This window comes from Temnothorax nylanderi, unplaced genomic scaffold (genome assembly GCF_030848795.1).
Source record: "Temnothorax nylanderi isolate EJ_2023f unplaced genomic scaffold, tnyl_v1.0 TNYL_tig0001_pilon, whole genome shotgun sequence".
NCBI classification, from domain to species: Eukaryota; Metazoa; Arthropoda; class Insecta; order Hymenoptera; family Formicidae; genus Temnothorax; species Temnothorax nylanderi.
The window spans coordinates 2,951,344-2,963,442 of record NW_027249063.1 but is presented as its reverse complement, the minus strand read 5'-3'; the positions used below and the strand labels follow the sequence as shown (position 1 = coordinate 2,963,442).

The following is a 12,099-nucleotide window of genomic DNA, read 5'->3' as shown; positions in this document are numbered from 1 at the left end:
AAGGTACTTGCACCGCGTCGTATGTCTTCACCGTTCTATCTGCTTCCCACGTACGCATGAGTTTCTCTCTAATTTAATACGAGTCACTCCAATTATAGTCGTGCCCACTAGCCGCGAAACTCGCGAAACAAAATTGCCATGATACCCGGAATTTATGAATGGACCGACGACGTACCTAGTTTCGCGCTCGTTAAGAAATTTCCGCGAAGCGTCCAAGCAGCGAGAGAGAAAGAGGAAAAGAGAGGGAAAGAGATACAAAGGCTTGAATTAGGCGCGATGTTGCGCGTCGCTGAGTGATTCGTTGCATCTGTCGCTTTTCCTATACATCAACAGCGGGACAAAACAAATGAAGGCATTTATCAAAGAATGTAAGCAATTTGATGATTTTGCGCTCGCCAACTGCGAGCGGGCGCGAGAGCGCGTAATTTCGATGCCACTCAAAATAAAATTCAGCGAAATTCTAGCTAAGAAACTGGCCGTCCTAGGATCCAGATTTACACAGAGTCATCGTCGCGTTTTATTCATAGGCACCGACAGGTGCCCAGAATATCGCCGCCTATTTCGCATCATACACCCTGTATGAGCGAGCGCGACAGCTGCGCGAGGCTATTGCGCGCGTCCACATTTTGTTGAATGTAATCGCGCGACATGCGTGCGACGCGACAAACGCGGAATCCGTGAATGAAAGACCGCTCGGACGATATCGACACGGATTTAATAATTGGTTGGCAGGCGTAAATATATTTTGCACGGGCGCGTATATCGCTACGATTGTTGCATCGTTCTCGCACTCGATCTCGCTCGCGGAAGCGGAACGCGCCAGATGCATGAATCGCACGAGTATGTGTTCACGAAAACCGTGATCGCGGCATTGACCGCAAAAGAGAGAAGTGCCTTTTATACTCTTCGTATCTTCTCTCGCGTTAAAATGCCTCGCTTGAATTTTACAAAGAGAGACACCTGCGTGCGGTATCTCTGGGCATTTCGAGGAAAGGGGGAAACACGGCTGATTGAAGCAGATGCGAAGAGGTGTACTAATGGAGGCTGAGAGAGACTAAAGTGACATTAAAATCCCAAGTAGCGTCCGAGACGGTAATGTACGGTGTAAAGGTTACAAAGCGATTAATTTATCATGATGATTTAATATTCTTATCACCGCCAGACGTGATTTTAAGCGCTTATTAATGTCTCCGCCATTCGCGAATGCTTCGTCTTTGCGTTATTTCGCCGTGTAATAATAGTTCGCGGGGTTTGGATTGTCTGAGATATATTAACGCGCGGACAAGCTGGCGCCAGACATCGCGTAATACACGCCGGGATTATCTCCAGATTGTGTCTTAATATCACGTAAAAATATAAAATTGACTCTCGCAACAGCTTTTCCCCGGCCAAAGGCTAAGACACACTTGCATCAGTGACATCCAATTACATGTGATAACATATTTTCGTAAGAATACGATATCGCAGGCGCGAGGCATGTATCGCTAGCGCGCGATACATGTTATTAACGAAGCGAGCAGCACTATTATATAACGCTGGAGTGTCGCGAGTGTTGCGACCGTCGATTACATTGAAATGTCGACAACGAACTAATCTCCGCAGCATTGCCATTTACATTTTACATCAACCGATCGATCACGTTTGGCGATCACGCTCAAAGCGATAATTAACGTAATCGTCAGTACATAGAAATAATGATCTGAAGGCTTTGACAATAAACGCCGCTATAAATCATTCGCTTGCGGTGACACTCGCGTGAATACCTGACCGCTTGCCCGGGTATGTCGAGAGGCAATATCGAATGCAAGACTTGCAACAGGTCGGCGTAAGGTTGGGTCAGTTAAGCTTACTTAGGTCACGTCACGATGATTGCTAGGCCGGCTGCTCGATGGTAGTCGCTATCTGTTACATAGAAGGCGAAATAAACCCCGCGAATGACTGTCGCTCACGCTATATCCACCTGTTGAGCACCCCTTATGTCGTTTTTCCTATTACTGTCACCTATCGCGATTACCATCGACAACTTTTCATCCGATCGAATAATGCGCGTGAAGAAGTCGAGGAAAAAGCAACATTTTGCAGTCAGTGCAAGTTTTCACGTAATTGAGAAGATATTTGCTTTAATTATGTTCGAAGATGCTCGCGGAATAGAAAAAATATAAAACTGGCGCGATATATTAATTAACTTCTGTACGTTCGTGCGAAAATTTCCGCGTTCCAGCGATATTAATTAGTAGAGAGCACGCACATATTAATTTTGAAACTGTATTAAATATGGTTAAGTTGTTCTAGTGCGACTGCAAATCCAGCGCGCGCGTTTAGATATTTTTCAAAATTATGCATTTAATTGTATTTTTCTATCTTTTCTTCACATTACCGGAAGTTATTATCGCGATTTATTATCCTATTCATTCGCGAGAACTGCAATACGATTCTCTCTTTTAAAAAGACGGTTTCTTCGGAAGCATGGGCTCGGCTTCTCCCTAATGTGTCCTGACGATGAATGGATTCGAGAGATATATGATAATAGGTCGCGTCGTTTTCAACTGCGCGAAGATGGGATTCGTAGAATACTCGCGAATTATTCCGTGGAATAATAACTTCCACGAAGCGGCGCGGAGTCATGAATCGCCGCATAGTTTCCATTCATGGCGCGGCCTTTGAATCAAGATCTCTGCCGATGTTGCGTTCAATAGCGGCGGTTGAGTCATTTCCGATAAGATAGACGGATTTCTAGAAGAAACGACGGCAGAGAGAAAGAGAGCTCGCGGATTATTTGGCGCCTGATAACGCGAGAATGCGAGAAAACGCGATGGCGTTACTCTTTGCGAAACATAGCCTTGATAGCGCGCGCGGGCATCGTTCATTTCCTACTATATATATAGCACTGCAATTGGAGCGTATTATTATTTCCGAGAACATTTGTTCCAGTCTAGCATTTGCGTTTACGTTAGTACGAATTTCGATAAATGTTGACGAATTTATTTGCACGATATGTGCACGGTTGCATATTTGCACGTACGGATGCACCGATGCAAAAAACTTCGATTACATCGAGGATCTGCGATTTCGTATGCGGGCCAAATATCCCGTCGCGTTCCACCGATAATTCAACGCTCATTATCATTCATATTCCACCGCGCAATGCTATTATAATTGCTCGTAGCGGTAAACGTGCGCTAATGATTTATCACGACAAAATGATGAAGCGGATGAAGCTTATCTTATTATTAAAGCCGAATTATTATTTTTCTTCGACTCATACGCTTAATAGAGATCTCCTACGCGGACCCAGCCCCCGGTTCTCTAAATAAATGCCACGTTGCCTCGTCGCCCATCAGCGTACACGTGCTATTAGACACGTGATGGCTTTCTAATGGCTCGTTTAATCTCGCATTCATTTGAGATTCAACGATCGCTCGAATCTCTCCGCGACCGTAATACGGCGGTGCCCTTTATCGTTGCGCAACCGTAATGTCGAAGTTGCAAGGCGCATAAACGCAGGGAGGGAGGGAAATCAGGGAGGTAGTATTACGGATTACCGCCCACTATGAGCTCATTAACTCGCGTTGCGTGGAAAATTGCGTGGAATCGATCGTATTCTCTCTCTGCGATCGATCATCGCACAGGCGATAAATTATCGGCGTGCTTGGCGCGTCGGATTTTCGCCGAGCGCCACGCGATCGGGAACAATAATTAATTAAACGAACGTGCACAAACGCGACTAATTTGGATTATGCTGCACCGGCTGGCCGTTTCGCCAACAGCGATTTGGAGAATCCATTTCTGCGGTCGACGTGCGATTCCATGTCTGTGAGTAACGCGTCGTTTGAAAAAAAAAATAAGAGCATGGTCGAATCGAGTAGGTATAGCACATTTTGTTCCGTCAAAATTATTTTCTCGTTTTCTCAGAAAAGCAAGGTAACATGCACGTGTACGTCAGCACTGAACTCACGACAAGCGAATAATTTATAATTTGCAAACCAAAATTTGCGACTTCGATGTGGCAGCGTTAAATTTTACGCTTGATTCATCGAAAGATGTTATAAATCAAGCAAAGAACGTAGACAAACATGAATGAATGGACATGGGGATAAACATGAATGACGCTACAATCCTAAATTTATATCTTTCTGCAAAGATGACTGATTCGCACAAACATTTGGGGCTTAACAAACCCACGGATCCGAGCTCAATACTTTGTGGATGCTAACATCATTCTACATCTATATATTATACATACTTTTGTGGATGATAGTGCGACAGACAAGAAAAGTGAAAGCAAAATACAACTTAATTTAAGAATAACAAGAATAATAAGAAATAGATATATACATGTTTGATATAGATAAAGCAAAGTAGCGAAAAAAGCTATAGAGTTCATTTGTATCTTTTAATTAAAAAAAAAATACATCAACGAATATTTCCCTTCCTTGTCAGTACATCAAAGTAAAAGCCCTACATTCATTCGGAATCGTTGCTTGGTCTGGTTTGCCTTAATACACATCTAATGTCGGTATTAGAATTGCACGACAATACGTGAGGCAGTCGCATTTAGCGAGAATACGAACATTTCTCGATGCTCTTTGTCAGTATATCATTTATTCCGGGCCTGTATCTCGTTGCGAAATTACCCGGAAAACGACGAGGTATTATGACGTTTCTCGTGACAACTCGAATCCAATCGCCGATGAGAGACTTGTGGGTTGTACGAAGTCGCGGTTCAAAAGCGCGGCGGCTCCGTGATGCAATAACAAACTGCGGCGGCGGATCTCGACGAGACACGGCAAAGGGCTGCGGGTCACGTAGGATATACACACCGTGACCGTTCTTCTCCTCCAGCGAGCCGGCTGGCATCAGGTTGTTGATTCATCGATCGTCCCGAGAGCGGTGATATTCCCCGTGACATTTAAACTATCCAGCCGGCCACGCTCGCTCGATCTCTCTCCGGAACCGAACGCTAATGCAACTGTTATCTAACAGCGAGGCACATGAGTATTGTACATAGTATAATGATACGTAGTGTAATTATTTAACTGGTTTATTTTATATCGCAAAACGCACGCGTAGTATTCCTCGCGCCGAGACCATCAAATCACGGTTTCTAATGCAACATATTGATGTATACATTTTATATTTATATATATGCATGTGTGTTTCATAATTTTCACCGCTCCAGTTTTCAGTTGTAGAAATTTTTTAATTTTTAATTTTTTTAAATTTAAGAATGCGATAAGTTTTGATTGCAGATTGAGAGCTCGTCAAGAGCTCTGACAATATGTTTAATTGCGATTGATACAATTAATTATGAATGTCGTGTTACTTTTATTATTCGGGAGGATACTGCGAACGCCACATTTACCTCACAATTACCTCGATTGAGCATGCACTACCGTCGCACGGCGGTCGATCGTTGTCTGGCGGTAAACGACGTGTCACAGTGACGAATCAGGAACGACGGGATACCGCGGCTTGGCAGATTGACCATTGACGCATGTGCCGATCTGCGAATGTATGCATTTGTATTATATACCTCCCTCCCACGTAAAGAGACCGTGTGGACAGACGGAGGGAATACGTACGTGAGGTTACGAGGTTGACCATGCGACGCCGTCCCGACGTTACCGCACGTGCGAGCGTGGTCGAGCGACGACGCTACTCTAATTCGAGATGATTTCATGGCCGCATTAATGTTTCGTCTATTTATTCCTCTCAAGGCTGCTCCGCCGGTGAATTATGTCGCATGCGCGTTACGGAGGTGCACATTTACGGTACACCGTCGTCCCACGAATTAATGTTGCGTTCACACACATATAGCACCATTATCTTTATTTATAACATATGTATATGCAAAATTACCCTATGATAATTTATTAATTTTCTTTTCAAAATCATGATGAATAAACGCAAGAGTCTACGGAGTAACGAGATAGTTTCAAGAGATTGACGTTGACATTAATGGCTTTTAAAATAATTTTCGAACAGCGTCAATGGCAATATCTCGGTTGTGTGCATATGTGAAAATCATTATGCGAGCGCGCGAGGCGAGAGATGCGATAAAAGTGCATGCGCGTCGCTGCGTGAGATTGTGCGTACGCGAAAGGCCGATCGCGAGAGATTCATCCGCGCGTAAGGGAGGGCGAGAGGTCGCTCGCATATGTGAGAGGGTGAGAGATCGCTGGCGTGTATTACTTCCAGTTCGATAAGCATACGAACGGCCGCAAGGGTAATGCAGGCGAGGATGTCGTGTGTGACGTGAGCAGGTGATAAAAATTTAATTAATATTAATCATAAACATATTTAGTTAATTGGATTTCTAATGGAATTTTACACGCGACGTTAATTTCTCGAATCGAATCCTAAGTTCACGTACAGAGCTTATTTGAAAAATAAGAACTGTAATTAGAAGTATATATGAGTCTGATAAGGTAAGATGAAATTTTTCAGAAATTTGATACACGAATCAGTGATCATATTAAATGGAAATAGTAGAATCATAAATATATGATATTTTCTTCTGGAGAGAGAAAAGAAATTCTTGATGTTATTATAGAAGATATTTCCGCAAAGAAAAATATATTGTTTAAGTGCCAGCCATTATGTGTCGAGGGAAAGCTCTTCGATTTACCTTGCGCAACATGCCCTAGCGTAACCACAACCGCCGCAGACGACGATATCGTAACTCGGACTCTAGACTAGCCATTCTGCAGACGCACCGGGAGGGCATCGCGGTGTTCTGGTGTGCGTGTCTTTGCGAAAGTGTTCGCGGGGTAACAGAGAATTGCGTTCGTGCTATTTCCAATCTGCGAGACGAGAGAACGTGCGCGAAAAGAGAAAATGAAGAAAGAGAAAAATCTATTTATTTTGGAGCAAGTTTTGTCAGAGAAAGAATAAGCAAAATTAACAATAATAGAATAAGAGATTCGTATATTTTTTTTCATTATATATATATATATATATATATATATAATGAAAAAAAATATGTGAACTCTTTCTTTTTCTTTTAAGAGAAAATGAAGAACTGAGTATGAAACGAAGAAAGGCTTTTATTAAAACCTTTGTGCAAAATTTATTAATTTTATACAAATTTTATTAATCTTGGATATTTCTTTTGCACCGAAAGAATAATTATAGGCGCATAATACTTCAAGGAAATAAAATAATTAAAAATACATACTGCGAATAGCCGCAAATGACATTAAAATCTTATCGAACCATGGAATAAAAAAGTAAATAATTTAAATAAAGATAAATAAAATTAGCCCATAGGGCGTAACGATGTAACTTGCAAAATAGTAGGATCAGTGTCTAACCCAATCATGGTTCGTTTCTAAAGCCTGGAATTTAAAGTGCGCTGCGGCGAATAATTGAAAAGCGTCTCCGTTGCGTTGTGAGAGCGAGCGAGAAAACGGGCGATCGCGGGAACGAGACGCTGTATTGGAGAGAAAGAAGAGGGAGGGTCGTAGATTCGATGGGTAGAAGCTCAAGGAGGGACCCAGGAGGCCCGACAGGCTGACGCCAGGAACCTCGCCGAGCGAGACGGCCGGCGCCCCGCGTCGGCGTTGTGCCTGCGTGTCGCGTTCCATGCGCGCGTAAGCGTGCTGTCGTATGCGTGTGCACGTCACTAACCGTGCGCATATAAATACACGCGCGTCTGTAGCGGCTTGTGCTTCTCCTCTTCTTCTCCGTTACACATTCGTCCCTCGTGTCCTCCTCCTCTTCGCTCCACGAGAATGTGGTTATTCGGCGTCATCTGGATTCCGGTGTGAATCATAACGCTCTCTCGGGCTGTTCAATTTAAGAGAGCCGCTAGAAATTGAATCACGCGCATACGACGTGACAGGAGTGCGACGAGAACGTTATTCGAAATTTTAGGCGAATTTATTAAGATATATATATGTATGTGGAAATTTTTAAAGCTATAATATAGAGATCTATTAATTTGCTACGATGTATATTTTGCAACGTTTTTCAATATTAAACTTGTGCCGCGCTGAGATGTCTTAATGAGATCCGCTACCTCTCACCGGTGATCGAAGATCGCTCGAGGAGAGAACGAACATCGTCTGAATGTGAACGTGATTCATGCCAGCGGCGCCGACTAAGAGATCGATCGACGGCGAGATCGTCTGGTACAATACAATGCGTACTGTCATGAAACGCAATTACAGCGCGAGCGATGCCTCGGTTACGCAGAAACGACGGAAACGCGTCGTGGTTTGTTTAATCAAACGTAGTCACACGTATTCTGAATTCTAAATGCAGTTCAAGCCCGGATACAGTTTCAAATTTGTCTTATGTTAAGAGAAAAAAGCATTAGCGAAGCGCGTCAACTATCTTACAGTTCTATCTTACAGTTGACGCGCAGAAGGCCGCGCTGTTATGTAAATTCTAATTACATCTGTCACCGTTCGGTTAACGCGAGTTAACGTAAAGTATAAATAAGTTTTACAAATCGCGACGATGCATCGGACGCAAATAAATTTCGATCTTGGAAGCAGCGGCGGCAAAAACACTCTTTTTTTTCTTTGTCCAGCAAGGACGTTTCGTCAGATTTCTCCATCGTCGACAGTTTCGCAGAAGGAGAAGGGCGGGTGGAAACGAGGTTGCAACAACCAGGAGGACCAGGGTCATCTCACGTTCACCTCGTAACGCTCACGTTTGACCGAATTCTAGTCGTGGGTCTCCCCGGTTGCTTTCACGGAGAGTAGAGCCTGTTTTTGTCGTGCGCTTAATTTGATTTACCGAAGGATGTCCCGGCGACGTCTTTGCGATATTTCCTCTCCGTCGCAACTGTCTTTTGAACATTGTATTGCAGGAACATTGGTTTTTCCGGAAAATCGAGAACGTTGTTGACTACATTGGTTTTTTTGACGATAATTAAGAGAAATGGGTCAATTATTGGAAAATACAAAAAAGAGAGAAGAATAATATTGGAGAGCTGTTGCAAATAGCGATAAAAATATCGTCTAAAAACGATTTGCGCATCAGTTGCATAAAAATTTATGAAGATGGGATATCATGTTTCTGACGTTAATAAGCTTTAAGATAGACGTAATTCCTGAACTTAAAAATCTACAGCTTTTCGCATATTTCACTGATATGAGAGAGCTTGTCGCGCATTTTAGCGAGATTGAAGAGAGATATTTTAAATTTTTTCGAAAGATGCAATTACATTTTATGATATTTCAAATCTTGTATTTCTCTTGCTTTACTGGTCTTCTGATACATTTGAATACGTAAAATGCAGATGCTTTACTCCATTATTTCGCGGAAATCTAAGCAATTTAGTAATCGCCGGAATTGATTTGACCGAGCGCGATGCACTCGAAGAGCGAATGCAGAAGAATGCAGCTCGCTCGAACCTCGAGCTAAGATCAGGCTTTCTAGGGATTCCATGGGAATCGGGGTCAGAAAGGAGCCAAGCTGATTCTTAAATCGTCAATTCGGAGTCGTGCTCGCAAACTATGTAGTGCTTTAGGATTCGCTCCTATCTCTTTCTCTCCTTGGCTTCTTTCTTTCATTAGCCTGTTATGTTCGTTGTGTCGCCCGATATATATGCCTTCGACAGGTGGTAGAAATAGCCACGATCAACGTCGGCTACTCAAAGGTTTTTTCTTGTTTCTAATCATTGTAACAAATTGACGGACTTCCTGCCGAGTAGAGCAGGAAAGTCGTGTCTTCATGTGAACGTCTTCATATGAACGACATGATGAAATTTCAACTTAAATTTCTAGAGAAATTTACTTAAACAATATCTATCTCTTCTATTTACAGGATTGTGATTTACGGCAATTTTACGAAATCCTTTAATTCATGCCAAATTATAGAACGATACCTGTGCTACGTGGCTATAGGGTTTCTCTGCGTGTTTAAAGAAAAAAACTGGGGATGTTCTTACTACTCTCTGCAAAAGTCATTCAATCAAGAACAATAACACAGCGGTCGTGCGGCGTGGGGAGCTTTGTGAATGGAGAAAACGAGACGCATGGTCAACGATGACAGACGGTCGGTCGGTTGTGAACGACACCTTAGCCGTTGCTCGTCATGTCCCTGCGGCTACGAAAAAGAGAGAGAAAGAGAGATAGAGAGGGAGAGAAGAGAAACGGTGATGCTGTAAGTAGAGTTCTATTCCTAGATCCCGGGACACCGGAGAATAACCTCGCACAACGGAGAAACGAGAGGGCTTCCCCAATCCCCAGAACAGCCGCTGTGCTCCGGAGTAACTTTGAGCAACTCGTTCCTTCCAGGTTTTCCTTATCCTTCGCCCGTTTTCGATCAACTTTATCCCAGAGCCCTCCATCCTTCGCCCTTGCCATTCGAAAGTAAAGTCACCGAAACGAACTTGTTTACGGCGTTCCACATTTCTGTCTCTCGGATAATGATGAGACTGGCCTGAATACGTTCTTTCGAAGATATTAATAATAAGTTAATCACAGAAAGGTTTAAAGACTTGGAGATAATCCCATATTATCTCAGTTATCTTTCTTTTATCTTTCTTTAGCCTGATGTGTAGCTCGCACACAAAACAGATATTGGATATCTATGAATGCTACATAATGATACGTTCCTAAAATGGTGGAACGTGAAATAAAGGTTCGTGAAAGGTACGGACCTACCGCAGTTGATCTGTAATTAATTACGCTCTCAATCACAGATCGAGAATAATAGCGATTGTTTCCGACTAGCGATATCACTCGAAAAATGTATTAATGATAGCGTACCGTATAAAATAGCTATATCGATCATCGAACAATCGCGAATTGGAGATCTGATACTTCCGATCGCTTTTCTATTTCGATATTTTCAATCCGTCTGATCTGATCGCCGCCGTCGAGAATACCACCGCCCAAACAGAGCACGTTTTACGACCGTGAGATAGAGAGAAAACAATAGAAGGTGATTTGACGTACGTGTTAACCTTGCGCGTGTATACATTTCCACGGTGGCTAATTTCCATACAATTAAATACCGAACGCCCTCGTGGGTGATGCGACTTGATCGCATCCGGCCGTACATTCGCGATCAGTCCTGAATCGATTTGACAGAAGCCAGGCTGAAATGACCTCATCGAGATCGCACCATGGGACAGTGCTCAATTCCTTCCACGTACACGAGCGATTCTCGTGCTCTGATTTAATCGAGATGCTCCGGTGACTCATGGTATGTTGACTATCAACATTTCAGGAAATGCAGGCATTGTGCTTGAACAATTTTACAGTAATAGCGTTAACGCCGTTAAGTCCACTTTGATAGATTTTGATTCAATCTCTGAAGGTTTATGATCTTTAATTAATCGTATTTAATATCGTATTAAGTGAGTCATGACCGTTTATGATAACAATCAAGTAAATAGGAAATGTGCCAATATGCGGTCGGGCGATTTTTCGCAACATATCCTTTGCAGTGGTTCTAAAGTGGCTCGTATTAGTATCGGTATTATTAAGTTGATTATCAATGATTTAATCAATAATGATTGTAGGTACTATTCTAACTTCAACTTGAGACTGCGTTTCAAGATAGACAGTAACGGCGCGTGATTTGCTAAGCGACAAATGTACATAAATTCACGCGAATAATATTATTATAGGCACAAAAGATCCAGCCTGATCGTATAACGTATAGGCACATTTCCCATTTATGTATTTAATATTATTTAATAATACAATTTAATATTTATTTAATGCTATAATTCCCGTTCGTAATTTTTACAAATCTATTTAACTCCCTCTGAATCTGAGTGCAGTCTTAATTTCTTGATCTTTAATGAGCGCGTTCTTGCTGATGGTGATGTCGCGGATTCGTTCTAAATATTTCGAGAGCGTGAATTCGGCGAGATTCAAGCTGTCTCTTCGAAGGACTTGGAAATATCGACGTCGGGACTCTCGTTGATCCTCTCGTCGCAGTGAGGGCGAATAAATAATTATAATTGTCGCGACAGCGTGCGTTCGGGCCTTCGGGTTTTCGAGAAGCATGCGTGGGCACGCCTCTCTCGCCTTCGTGAGGTAACACTCACGCGTGCATACCACGGGATAACTCTTGTGTAAGAGAATTTACGGTAAAGCCGCGGTTAGGACGCGATTCTGCCGCGGCCTTTTC

General features: G+C 42.8%; 1 protein-coding gene and 2 long non-coding RNA genes across 5 annotated transcripts in view; 1 reads left to right on the top strand and 2 right to left on the bottom strand.

The window, feature by feature from the left end:
• The window catches only part of Shn (zinc finger schnurri), a 144,431-nt gene that overhangs the window by 88,186 nt on the left and 44,146 nt on the right, over positions 1–12,099 (bottom strand). The window lies entirely within an intron of this gene.
• Positions 1–12,099, top strand: part of LOC139778451 (uncharacterized) — a 92,980-nt gene that overhangs the window by 68,406 nt on the left and 12,475 nt on the right. The window lies entirely within an intron of this gene.
• On the bottom strand, positions 4,410–5,637 carry LOC139769987 (uncharacterized). Its single transcript, XR_011717692.1, has 3 exons — positions 5,583–5,637; positions 5,374–5,504; positions 4,410–4,976 (listed from the first exon to the last, which is right to left on the bottom strand). It is a non-coding gene; the product is annotated as an uncharacterized lncRNA (long non-coding RNA).